Raw genomic sequence first — 13804 nt, 5'->3', positions numbered from 1 at the left:
AAATAAACCGAATCATACGACTAGCCTGGTCGTATCTAATCGTGAGGTTTGACGAAGCAATGTGTAGTTGGTCAATAATCGAACAACATCTCCTTATTTCGACTCTGCCACGTGTCAACCACGTGTGAGAAATCCTTGCCACGTCATCAGCAGCCATTTTTGGGTAAACACTTACCAATGCTCCTGCGACATTTATAGACCTCATGAACAGAGTCTCCAAGGACTACTTGGATGAGTTCATGATAGTATTTATAGATGATATTCTAATCTATTCACGAACTCTTGGCCAACATGACTAATGTAGAGAAGAGCGTCAAGCATCTGGTCACAGAGGCTAACCCGAGGCTGGTCGGGCTTTTGGCACCTCACCAGGATGTGAGGCAGTCAACAATGGGGAGTGCCACCGGCGAGGAGATTCCCGAGCAGCACCCAGACGTGTCGCAACCTCAAAGGAGGAGGACGACTGGAGTGACAATCAGGGAACCCTCCAGCACCCCGCGAGCTGCTGCTCCCTCAGCTCCACTGGGAAAGGGAAAAAAGAAAGCTACCGAACCCTCTGCCCCCATCAACGAGTCCTCGGATGAGAACGGTATTGTTTTCTCATTCTTAGATAGTTTGCCAATTCCCTGTCACTTATTTGACGGGGACAGCAACTTTAAGTATACTCCAAACTTAAATTCAGATTTCTTCCAAGCAGTAAGTAATGTAGCGACCAGTAGTTGTAGCATATTGTCTCACTGCTTACTTATAATCTTCTTACTTTCTTTTTTAGTTCCATCTATATATATTGTCTCACTACTCGTATTGTTTCCTTTTGTGCAGATATGTCGTTTGAAGACGTATTCAAACATTACAAGGCCGCTGCTGCTTTCTCAGGTAGGAAGACAACAAGAGGACTCAGGGAGAGAGCAACAAAACTGCCTCAAAGAAGGTCCGAACCGAGGGTCCTTCAGAAGCTGTTCCTTCGAAGGAAAACACGCCACCTCCATCTCCACTCGAGCAGCCGGCCTCAATGCCTCCAGCCGACCAATATTCCACTCCTTCGGCGCCTACTAGCCAGACACACCGCACTCAACCCAAGGGCTCCCTGTCCAGCTCCGTGGTCAGTTCAGCCAGGGATAGAATATACAAGCTCTCCAAACATAAACGCAGTCAAGAGGCCATCGACGGCACCATCTCCATGGAGACCGACCGAATACTAAATCGAGGGCTGAATGAGATAGTCAGTGTAAGTTGCTTTTTGTTGCTGAGTAATTTACTTTTGATTTTCTGCCCTCGCCTTATTATTTTCGTCTAGTTGCAAGGATTGCTGACCATGACTGCTGGCTGACACCGTGCGGGTGCAATGGTGTTCCAGAACAAAAACTTTGACACCAGACTCGCTGAGGCCATGAAAACGCTCGAGGGTAAAAATGTTGACCTACTCGAGAAGAACACTGAGCTGACCAAGAAGAATGGTGAACTGCTCGAGAAAAACGCAGAGCTGACCAAGCTGAATGATGAACTACTCGAGCAAAAGGCCACGCTAACCGAGGAGCTGTTGGAAAGCCGGGATGCCTTGAAGAAATCTAATGAAGATAAAGAAAAATTCAAGGAGAGTGCCAAGCTCAATTACCAACAATCTAAACAGCTTGAGCTTGATCTGATTGCGAGCAGGCAGGAGACGGAGGAGTTGGAAAGGCGTGTGAAGGAGCTCGAGGAAACTGAAGCCAAAAACTTGGAGAAGTGCAAGGAAGCCACCCACCTTTGCTTCTATGAGTTTTGGAAGCACAACCGGAAGGCAAACTTCAGCTACCTGTCTGAGCGCTTGAGACAGACTCTAATGTCTCAGTGCACCATTCGCCTGGAGGAAGAAGAAAGAGCTAGAATTCCTGCTTCCCCAGAGATTTCCTTGGCAACGGGGATAGATGGCGCAGACAATGAAGCTGGCGTTGCTGTCGCTAGGACGCTCCTCAAGACCCTCCAGCCTCGTAGTCTTTTTCCTTTTTTTCTTTCTATCTTTTGACTACACGACCTACGGGTCGTGATGTAAAGACAATTACTTTTTTAATTATAAAATTTTATTGCTGCATAGGCAGCTTTTACTTGTAACAAACAATTACATTCGAGCAGGGACTGCTCGTGGTGTAAATGAATTCCTCTAGATATTATAATATTTGCATTTTATCATAACATTTGTTCGCATGACTGAACCTAGCATAGTACTTTGGTTTGATTTAACAAAATACAAATTTTGAAAAATACTCTAAGTACCTTAGCATGCTTTCACTTATTTTGCTCCTGTGTTTACATACCTTTTGATATGCTTTGCTTACTAGATGCCTTATATGCCCCCCAAGTGATTAAGGAACTTTAGGTCCTTGGTCACTTGACTTGACCATAACCTGTTTGAACATTACTGCTCGGAACAAAGGAATTTAAACGATAATATAGCAAAACAACACACGTAATGAGAAATAATAAATACAATAATTGGCAAGAATGACTGGCTGCGCACAGTCCCTTATATTTCTCGTAATAAATGGAAAAAACGTGTCTATACGAGTGATCAATAAGATCTTACACTTATAAGCGATTAGTCACATAAAATGACCAACCCTTTTTCACAACTTGTAAAAAATAAAATTAATACAATCCAATTCTTTAAGAAGAACTGTTTATTGATAGTACTTGCGCAGGTGTTCTCCATTCCAATAGCAAGGAATGAGATCTCCATTTAAGCGAGCAAGTTTGTAGGTGCCTGGATGAAGGATTTCTTCAATCTAGTACGGTCCTTCCCAATTAGGCCCGAGTACTCCAGCAGCCTGGTCACAGGTGTTTAAGAAAAATCTTCGCAGTACTAGATCTCTGACATTGAATTTCCTTTCACGCACTTTAGAATTGAAATACCGGGCGACTTTTTGCTGGTAAGCAGCTACTCGGAGTTGGGCTTGCTCACGCTTCTCATCGATTAAGTCCAGGGATTCCATCAATAGTTGGCTATTAGAGCCTTGATCGTACGTTATTCTACGATGCGAAGGCGGATCTAACTCAACAGGCAACATAGCCTCATACCCATAAGCCAAGGAAAATGGGGTATGGCGTGTTGCTGTTCGGTGGGAAGTTCTGTACGACCAAAGGACTTCAGGCAATTGTTCTGGCCATGCCCCCTTAGCTTCTTCAAGTCTTTTCTTCAAAGTATCCTTTAGCGTTTTATTGATTGTTTCGACTTGTCCATTTACTTGGGGATGAGCGACTGAGGAAAAGCTCTTGATAATTCCATGTCGTTTGCAAAAATTCGTGAACAGATCACTATCAAACTGCGTGTCGTTATTTGAGATGACTTTCCTCGAAAATCCGTAGCAACATATTATGTTTTTGATCACAAAATCCAGCACTTACTTGGTCATTATGGTAGCGAGTGGCTCGGCTTCGGCCCATTTAGTGAAGTAATCGACAGCAACCACATCATACTTGACGCTGCCCTTTCCTGTGGGTAGAGATCCAATCAAGTCTATACCCCAGATTGCGAACGGCCACGGACTTTGCATCTGTTTCAGCTCCTTAGGGGATGCTCGTGGGATTTTGGAGAACCTCTGGCACTTGTCGCACCTCAACACAAATTCCATTGAGTCTTCATTCATTGTTGGCCAGAAGTACCCTTGCCGCAAGATCTTTTTTGATAAGCTTTGCCCCTAGCGTGGTCCCCACAAAAGCCTTCGTATACCTCTTTCATCAATTCTCTGGCGTTCTCTTTCGAAATACATCTAAGGAGTGGCATCGAGTATCCCCTTCGGTACAAGATTCCATCGACCAGGATATACCTAGCGGCCTGCCGCTGAAGAGTCCTAGCTTTGTTTCTGTCCGTTGGTAACACGCCCTGTGTCAGATACTCTATGTACGGTGCCATCCATGTATCTGCCATCTGGATCACCAAAGTAATCTTCTCTGTTTTGATGCTCGGCACAGACAGCCGTTCAACTGGCACTATGTTTAGAGTATCAGCATCCTTTGCACTTGCTAATTTGGCCAAAGCATCAGTGTTTGAATTCTGGTCGCGAGGTACTTGCTGAAGGGTGTACTTGTCAAACTGTGCTAATAGATCCTTCGTTTTGTTTAAGTAAGCAACCATCTTTAAACCTTGGGCCTGGTATTCTCCCATGATCTGATTTACTACCAGTTGAAAGTCACTGTAGATGTCAAGTGCCTTTATGTTCATGTCCCTGGCCAATCGTAACCCATCGAGCAATGCTTCATACTCGACTTCGTTGTTAGAAGCAGTAAAGTCAAACCTGATTGCGTAGTGAAATCGATGTCCTTCAGGCATTATCAAAATCACTCCTTCTCCTGCGTGGCACTCGTTAGAAGAACCATTTGTAAATAACTTCCACGAGGGAGCTCGGTTTTGAGGCTCAGGCTCTTCAGGTTCTTCAGGTGTTTCTGACTGCTCGTTATCTGGGAGCCCAGTGAACTCTGCGATGAAGTCAGCTAGGGCTTGCCCTTTTATTGCTGCTCATGGCAAGTAAGAGATATCGAACTACCCAAGTTCGACCGCCCATTTCAATAATCTTCCTGCAGCTTCTGGATTTTGAAGAACTTGCCATAGAGGCTGGTCGGTCAGAACCGTGCTTGGGTGAGGTTGAAAGTAAGGTCGCAGCTTCCTAGAGGCTAAAATTAAGCAATAGGCTAACTTTTCTATAGGTGGATACCGCAGCTCCGCTCCAATTAGCCTTCTGCTTACATAATAAACAGGCTTCTGCACGCCTTCTTCTTCTATTACTAAGACAGCACTAGCAGCGTATTCTGTGATCGTCAAGACGAACAAAGTTTCCTTATTGTCCGGCTTCGAGAGAATGGGTGGTTGCACCATGTGAGTCTTCAATGCTTGGAAAGCCTGCTCGCACTCCTCCGTCCATTCAAATTTCTTGTTGCCTCTAAGTAGATTAAAAAATGGGATGCACTTGTCCGCTGATTTGGAAATAAATCTACTGAGAGCAACAATTCTTCCGGTCAAAATTTGAACATCCTTGATCTTTGCTGGCGATTTCATATCGACCAGGGCTTTGATCTTCTTGGGATTGGCCTCAATTCCTCTCGAGTTTACTATAAATCCCAAGAACTTCCTTGATCCTACCCCGAAGGAGCACTTGAAGGGATTCAGCTTCATCTGATATTTGTTCAAGATGTTGAAGCACTCTTGCAAATCCTCTATATGCCATTCTGCCTTCTTCGACTTAATGAGCATGTCGTCAACATAGACCTCCATGTTTGTGCCGATCAGCCCTCTAAACATGTGGTTGACCAGTCGCTGGTAAGTCGCACCAGCGTTTTTCAAACCGAAGGGCATTACTTTGTAACAGTAAAGCCCTGTGTCAGTCCGAAAGCTAGTGTGATCCTCATCAGGAGGATGCATGCTAATCTGATTATACCCGGAGTATGCATCCATGAATGAGAGAATCTCATGCCGTGCAGTGGCATCGACCAGTTGGTTGATCCTGGGGAGTGGGAAATAATCCTTAGGGCAGGCTTTATTAAGGTCTATGAAATCCACGCATGTTCACCATTTGCCATTCGGCTTAGGAACTAGCACGAGATTAGAGACCCATGATGGATAAAATGCTACCCTGATGAATCCATTTTCCTTAAGCTTCTCGACTTCTTCTTTCAAGGCCTTTGATTTATCTTTATTGAGCAGTCTCCTTTTTTGTTGTTCCGGTGGAAAACTTTTGTCTATATTAAGGACATGGCTAATAACTTCAGGGTCTATTCCAACCATGTCTTTATGCGACCAGGCAAAGACCTCTTGGTTTTCCTTCAAAAATTCCACCAGTGCTTGTTTTGTTGTTGTCTCTAAGTTTTTACCGACTTTCACAACCCTGGTTAGATTTTCTTCATCGAGTTGGACCTCTTGAAGGTCCTCGATGGGTCCTATCTCTTCCTCAAAATCCCCAAAGCGAGGATCTAAGTCTCTATCCTCACTTTGGGCAATGTCCTATTTGGTGACATTATCACCTGATTGGGCTTGTACATCAACTATCATTTGTAACTCTTTTCCGGGAACCTCCCTCGATACACATTTCTTCGCCTTAGTTATCGAGGCGTTGTAGCACTCCCTTGCTTCCCGCTGATTTCCCAACATGCATCCTACCCCTGCGTCTGTTGGGAATTTCATGGCAAGGTGCCACATTGAAGTGATGGCTCGCAGGTCGACTAGAATTGGCCTCCCAATTACAGCATTATATGCTAAAGGATAATCAACTACTATGAAAGTAGTGAGTAACGTCCTGTTAGCAGGCGCAGTTCCTGCGGTAACTGGAAGCCTAATCGACCCAGTTGGGGCGAGCCCTTCGCCGGAAAAACCATAGATGGTTTGGTTGCATGGCTCCGGGTCCTTGACGGACAGTTTCATTCTCTCCAGTGAAGACTTGTATAGGATGTTGACTGAGCTTCCTGTGTCAACCAACACCCTCTTCACCATCATGTTGGCAATTTTCACTTCCACAACCAGTGGATCGGAGTGTGGGAATCGTACGTGCTGGGCATCGTCTTCAGAGAAGGTTATTAATTCCTCCTCTGTTTGAGCCTTCTTTGGTGCTCGATCCTCCACACTCATCATCTCGATGTCCTGGTCGTGGCGTAGGGTTCAAGCGTATCGTTCCCTTGCCTTCCCACTGTCCCCTGCAAGGTGTGGGCCACCGCAGATGGTGAGTGAAGTGCCTACCACAGGAGCTGGCTGCAAGCGCTAGCGTGTAGGCGCCTACTCGTTGCCACCTTAAGCCTCTCGCTGAGACCCTTCTGCGGCTCGTACATATCTCCTTAGATGTCCCTGCCTAATCAGGAACTTAATCTCGTCTTTCAACTGGTTGCATTCGTTAGTGTCGTGCTCGTAGTCATTGTGAAAACGACAGAATTTCGTCGTATCTCTCTTAGAGATATCCTTCCTTATAGGCGCAGGTCGCTTATAAGGCACGTTAGAGCTGGCCGCCTGGTAGACTTCCGCTCGACTTTCGACAAGGGTCGTGTAGTTGGTGAATCTCGGTTCGTATCGATTGCCTTTGGGGCGCTTATTGTCAGAGGTTGGCGGCTCATTGTTTGCCCATTTTCCACCATTCCTACCATTGCCATTCCCGTTGCCCTTGCCATTGCCATTGGGTTTCTCCGACTTGTTGGCGGCCTTGGTGGGTTCTTCCTTTGGCCCCTTGTCCTTTGTTGGCGATTTCCCCTAATTGGCAATCGCGTCCTCGAGCTCGATATATCGATCAGCTCGTTCCAAAAACTCTTGGGTACTTCTTACCCCATTCTTTCTTAGGCTACTCCAGAGGGGGGAGTGGCACCTAACCCCAGCAGTTAGGGCCATCATCTTGCCTTCGTCACCCACTGTCTTGGCTCCAGCCGCTGCTTGCATAAAGCACTGGACATACTCCTTCAAGGGCTCTCCCTCCTTCTGGCGTATCTCGACCAGCTGGTTGGCCTCTGTGGGGTGTACGGGACGTACATAGAATTGTCTGTAAAATTCATTCACAAACATCTCCCAGGATACTATACTAGCAGGAGGGAACTTAAAGAACCACTCCTGGGCAGTGTCAGATAGTGTTGCGGGGAAGATCCTGCAGCGGGCATCTTCTGACACTTTCTGTATATCCATTTGTATCTCAAATTTGTTGACGTGAGATACTGGGTCTCCGCACCCATCAAATTTTGGCAGTGTCGTTATCTTGAATTTACTGGGGGTTTTAGTCACAGCAATCCTTTGCACAAATGGAGTGCCCCTCCTCCGATCATACTCTATGTGGGGTGTTCGTCCCCCGACGAGCTATTATACTGCCTGGTTCAGAGCATCAATATGAGCCTGAACCGCTTCCGGGATCGCTGGGGCGACCGATGCCGAGGGAGCGTACTCATCGTGCCTCTCACGATGGTCGTTGAGCACGTCCCTTAAATCATCATCCCTGCGTCTCTGCTCGCTAACCCCTAGCCAATCAAAGACATTATGCTGCTTGGGTTTCCCCCCAACGTTATGGCTAGCTGGCCTATTCTCTCTAGGTGGGGGGCTTTTGTCTCCACCTCTTTCCTCATTCCTCTAACCAGCATTCCCTCTGCCAGAATCAGCTTCATTATAATCGTAGCCGTCTCGAAAGGGGGGCCGACTACGGCATGACCGGTTGTTCACACTATTTCCTGTTAGAGAATATATATATTATTGCTCAATGGAAATATGGAAAAACCAATTACAACTCTATGCAAAAATACAATGGACAAGATAATATTGATTAAATAAGTATTACAACTCAATTGCTCAAAATACAAGTAAATATAAAGATGTAGAAGAAGAATATTACAAACTCAATACTATAACAATACAAGTAAATAAGAAGAACAAAAGAATAAGAACACAAACTAACTCTCACACAACCAAAGTGTAGAGTAGTGGGGATCACCAACTTGAACAAGGTTCAAGACCTTTGTCCAAAAGCTTATTTCCCCCTATTCTCTAAGCACTAAGGGATCTCTCTAGGAAATAGCTCTCTGGAATTATCCAGCCTTTTGGTGTATTTTTCAGCCAAGTGCTTTGTGGATGAAAAATGGTGTGTCTTACAAGTGAGCATTAGGCTCCTATTTATAGAGTTTGAGATACCCCTTTGAATTTCAAATTCCACCAACCCCATGGCTGTTACCAATGTTTAATTGGATGTTTTATGGAATTAAAATAGAGATTTGGGAGTTACTTGGCTGTTGGGAACGTTCAAAATTGGATAAAAACCGACTTAGTATGAATCTGTCAGCCACTAGCGTCGCGGCGCTTGTTTCAAGCGTCGCGGCCCTTGGTCAGTTTCAGCAACTAATTTTTTAAGTTTTTTCCAAAACGTTCCAATTTATTCCCACTTGATTTTGTAACTTCCATACACAATATGGGAGTTAAAATCACATCTCTATCAACCATTTCTCATATGGCTTTATGAAATCCAATCTCAAATGTGTAACATATAATATACACATTATTGGGTAATATTTGGGAGTTACAAATTTGTAACTGATTTTGTAACTCCAAAATATGTCACATTTGGACACACACATGTGCCCAATTTTGTGACTCTCAATAATATGTTACAAGGTGTGACAAATCACATTTTGTCACATTATTTAATCTAATATTATATTATATGAAATAATATAACATTCCCCCACTAGATTAAATAATCACTTTTTGTAACACTTATTTAATCAATCAAACATTATATTAAAATATAATATTCCCCCACTTGATTAAATAATCACTCTCTATAGAAACCTTTGCATTGGTACATAAAGTAAAATGTCTTTCGACTTGAATTTTACCTTAGTGTAATTATCACAAAGTTTGTTGAAATTTTGGTTGCCGAAGCATTGAACCACTATCCCTTGATAACAATCCGGTGATAACACACACACCTTTGCTGTGTTCACTTGAGACCTCAATGTCTCGCTTTTGCACCGTTAATGGCCATGTGCACATTCCATTCTTAGACTTTTCTTGAGAATGACTCCCAATTCTCATGAGGGGCGGCACCACCCCTAGGTCTATATAGGTAGAACTCTTACAGTATTTTGTTACCCTAAAATACTTGTCTTTTCAAGACTGAGTTCTATTAAAAAACCTTTCGGTTTTAACCCTCATTTTGGTAACACACTAGTACTCATATCTCAGATGGGACAAAGTTTGAGTACTACTACTATTCACTTGATTGACTTGTTATTACCTATTGAACCTAATACTAGTTTGGTTACTAGTATCAAGATAGGTTACCATCAACCGTGAATCTTTTTAGGGAGTCTTAGTCCCATCTCTTGAGATGTAATTTTGATTCCATTTGAATCATTTCTTTTCTCATGTATGCATACTTAGACACTCTCATTATTTTATTCAAACTTTGTTGCTAGCCATAGTTTGATTAAAATAGTTACCCCTTTAAAATGGTGATTTTGACCATAGTCAACACCCCCACTATTTTTATAGTTTTATATCCAAGATAAACATTTTCCTTGAATATTAATTCTAGAAACCTCTTTGTTTCTAAAATTCTCCTTTATGTTTAAATTGATTCCTTCTTGAATCAAAATATTACAAACAATGACTTTAGACACCAAACATGTCTAGATTTGTTCATTATATACACATATAGCCAATGTGATTTAGAATGTGGAATTCCAAATCACATATTTGATAGGATGACCAAATTAATCAATTGATTAACAACAAAATAAATTGATTAACTTTGGAGCATCACCCCCACATTTCTCACATAATGATAATAAAACATCACTTTAAAATAGAAATCTCTTCATTTCTAATAAGTCATTTATCCTCCAAGATAAATCTAGACCTATGATTCTCAAAGTTCATCATGAGTCCTTAAGCTTCATGATAAACACTCAATAGATCAAGATAAAAAATCTCAATATTTATCTTGATTCATTTATTTGCTAAAGCAAGGCACACTTATTTGAAAGTAACTTTCACTTGGTTGCTTTCTTTTATATATTTCACAAAATAAAAATGTGAACACAAATGTAATGTGAGAATTTCTCAAACAAATAATCACAAATTTTCAATTTTAGTTGTCTAAATAATCTCAAAATCACTTAAACAACTTTTGGGTATTTCTTAAGAGTCTTTGAGATTCTTTTGAAAACACCAATTTGACATCCATTGTTTTTCTCATCAAAATCAAAATGAAGATGTCAATTTTAAAACACTTTAAATCAAAGAAAATAAACCCTTATTGATTTATTTAAACACTTTGATTTCTTTTGTTTAAAATTATCTCCTCATTGAGATTAATTTAAACATATCACCATCTTTTACCAAAATGAATAAAGTTCTCTTGAATTCATCATTGGTGTAAAGATTCAAAATTGCTTCTCCAATTTTGAAAATGTCTCCTCATTGAATATTTAAGAATTATTATCACTAAATAATTCTCAAATATATTTTATTTGACCACACTATAGATTATAACTCTATTGAGTCAATATGTCATCCCACAATTTTTGAATCCACTTTGATTCATTTTCCTTGCAATGGCAAGACACAACTATTAAAAAATGTAACCCCTTTAGGTTCATCTTTTCTTATCTCATAAAAATGAGATGGTCAACACTTAAATGAGAAGTTTAATTTCTAAAATAATTCTCTTTATTTACCAAATAAATGGTAACTCATCACATTGCAATGATAATCATATTTACATTATTATCACCTTAATAATCATATTATATGGCATATCATAATAATCATGATAATTCTCATGTATGTATCAATATACATTTATATATTAACATAATTATGTCTCAAAGAAATTTCACACAATTTGTCAACATATATCCATCATATTAGCATGCATTGTTAATCTCATAATGATATTGTAAATATATCACAAATATCATACAATATGGCTCTTTATTAATATGAAAACATGAGTTACAAATATCATACACATATGATTTCACATTTCTATTGATTCACAAAATCAATATATAGGCATGTCATATAAAACTCATAAATTATCATCTCAATAATTTATCATTATCTCATAATAAGACAATTCTATAACATGCTTATCATATTACCCAATAATCTACTATATTATTTACATATTAATCACATATAACAAAAACTCAACATATTGAATTATCTTCTAATCTAACCATTATAAAACAAAGGAGATTAGAAAACAATGAATCTCATTTATAAACTTTTCTTCTTCTCATTTCTATCACTATATAAAAACCATTAGATCTTCTAAGAAAACCAAAAAAGAGCATTACCTTATCTTACCATCTTTTCAAAGTTGGATCCTCACAAAATCTCTATGGCTTCTCCTTCCATTGAAAAGGAATATAAGCTTTTGATTGTTAGAGAATATATATATTATTGCTCAATGGAAATATGGAAAAACCAATTACAACTCTATGCAAAAATACAATGGACAAGATAATATTGATTAAATAAGTATTACAACTCAATTGCTCAAAATACAAGTAAATATAAAGATGTAGAAGAAGAATATTACAAACTCAATACTATAACAATACAAGTAAATAAGAAGAACAAAAGAATAAGAACACAAACTAACTCTCACACAACCAAAGTGTAGAGTAGTGGGGATCACCAACTTGAACAAGGTTCAAGACCTTTGTCCAAAAGCTTATTTCCCCCTATTCTCTAAGCACTAAGGGATCTCTCTAGGAAATAGCTCTCTGGAATTATCAAGCCTTTTGGTGTATTTTTCAGCCAAGTGCTTTGTGGATGAAAAATGGTGTGTCTTACAAGTGAGCATTAGGCTCCTATTTATAGAGTTTGAGATACCCCTTTGAATTTCAAATTCCACCAACCCCCATGGCTGTTACCAATGTTTAATTGGATGTTTTATGGAATTAAAATAGAGATTTGGGAGTTACTTGGCTGTTGGGAACGTTCAAAATTGGATAAAAACCGACTTAGTATGAATCTGTCAGCCACTAGCGCCGCGGCGCTTGTTTCAAGCGTCGCGGCCCTTGGTCAGTTTCAGCAACTAATTTTTTAAGTTTTTTCCAAAACGTTCCAATTTATTCCCACTTGATTTTGTAACTTCCATACACAATATGGGAGTTAAAATCACATCTCTATCAACCATTTCTCATATGGCTTTATGAAATCCAATCTCAAATGTGTAACATATAATATACACATTATTGGGTAATATTTGGGAGTTACAAATTTGTAACTGATTTTGTAACTCCAAAATATGTCACATTTGGACACACACATGTGCCCAATTTTGTGACTCTCAATAATATGTTACAAGGTGTGACAAATCACATTTTGTCACATTATTTAATCTAATATTATATTATATGAAATAATATAACATTTCCTCCTCGGGTTGGAATTTCCCGAGCGTCAGGGGGAGGCCTGCGCTGGTTGTTGGGTCCCCGTGCATTATTATGTCGGGGGGGGGGGGGGGCTGACCACAGAGCCTGACTCGTTGTTCCTTCTGTTGGCAGAAGGACGTTGTTCCCTGCTCGGTGGATTTGGCTCTTCGTCCCCTGGGCATCTAGGGCTGCGGGCGGTCGCCTGACCCTATTCTGCCTCTGGCGCTGGGGATTGCCTCGACCAGCTTGAGATGGAGGCTGCTGCTCAGGATCTTGAATTGGGACATCATCCTGAGCCACAGGTGGCTGCTCCGGCCTTTGGGGGCTTACTGGCTGGAGCTGAGGACTTGGATTGGGAGCCCGCTGCAGTGGCGCGCTCGGTGGCTGATCCGGTTGAGAGGCCGGTGCAGCCTGTCCTCGAGCCAATTGAATGGCTGCTTCGAGAGCGGCCATGGCATCCCTCTGCCGACGGCCCATGTCTGCATACTGCTCACTCAGCTCCTGACGCTAACGTTCAATTTCTCTTTGCTGCAGCGCCATTGTCTCCATTGCGTTCTCTTGATTGACCCTCAGATTGGCCAACTCATCCTCCAACACCCCCAGTGTTGCCCTCAGTGTTTCCGTATCCAACTCCTCCTCTTCAAACGCTAAATGTAGTTCATTCTCTGCCACATTTGGAGGAGGAGGTTGAGATGATGCAGCGCCAGCAATCGATCCAGTTTTCTTAGATGTCTTTGCCATTAGATTTTCTTACAGCTTCTTGAGTTCAACTCTCAATGAAAGCACCAGAATGTTGACCCTTGATTTGTCCAATGACACGGAGTCAAGAATACAACAAGAAATGTGATAATAATAAAAAATGTAATCTAATGGTAAAGAATAGACACAAATGATTTATAGTCGTTCAACCCCAATGAATGGTAATGACCTACGT

This window comes from Humulus lupulus, chromosome 4 (assembly GCF_963169125.1).
Source record: "Humulus lupulus chromosome 4, drHumLupu1.1, whole genome shotgun sequence".
NCBI classification, from domain to species: Eukaryota; Viridiplantae; Streptophyta; class Magnoliopsida; order Rosales; family Cannabaceae; genus Humulus; species Humulus lupulus.
The sequence above is the reverse complement of the archived record's forward strand: the minus strand, read 5'-3'. Positions refer to the sequence as shown.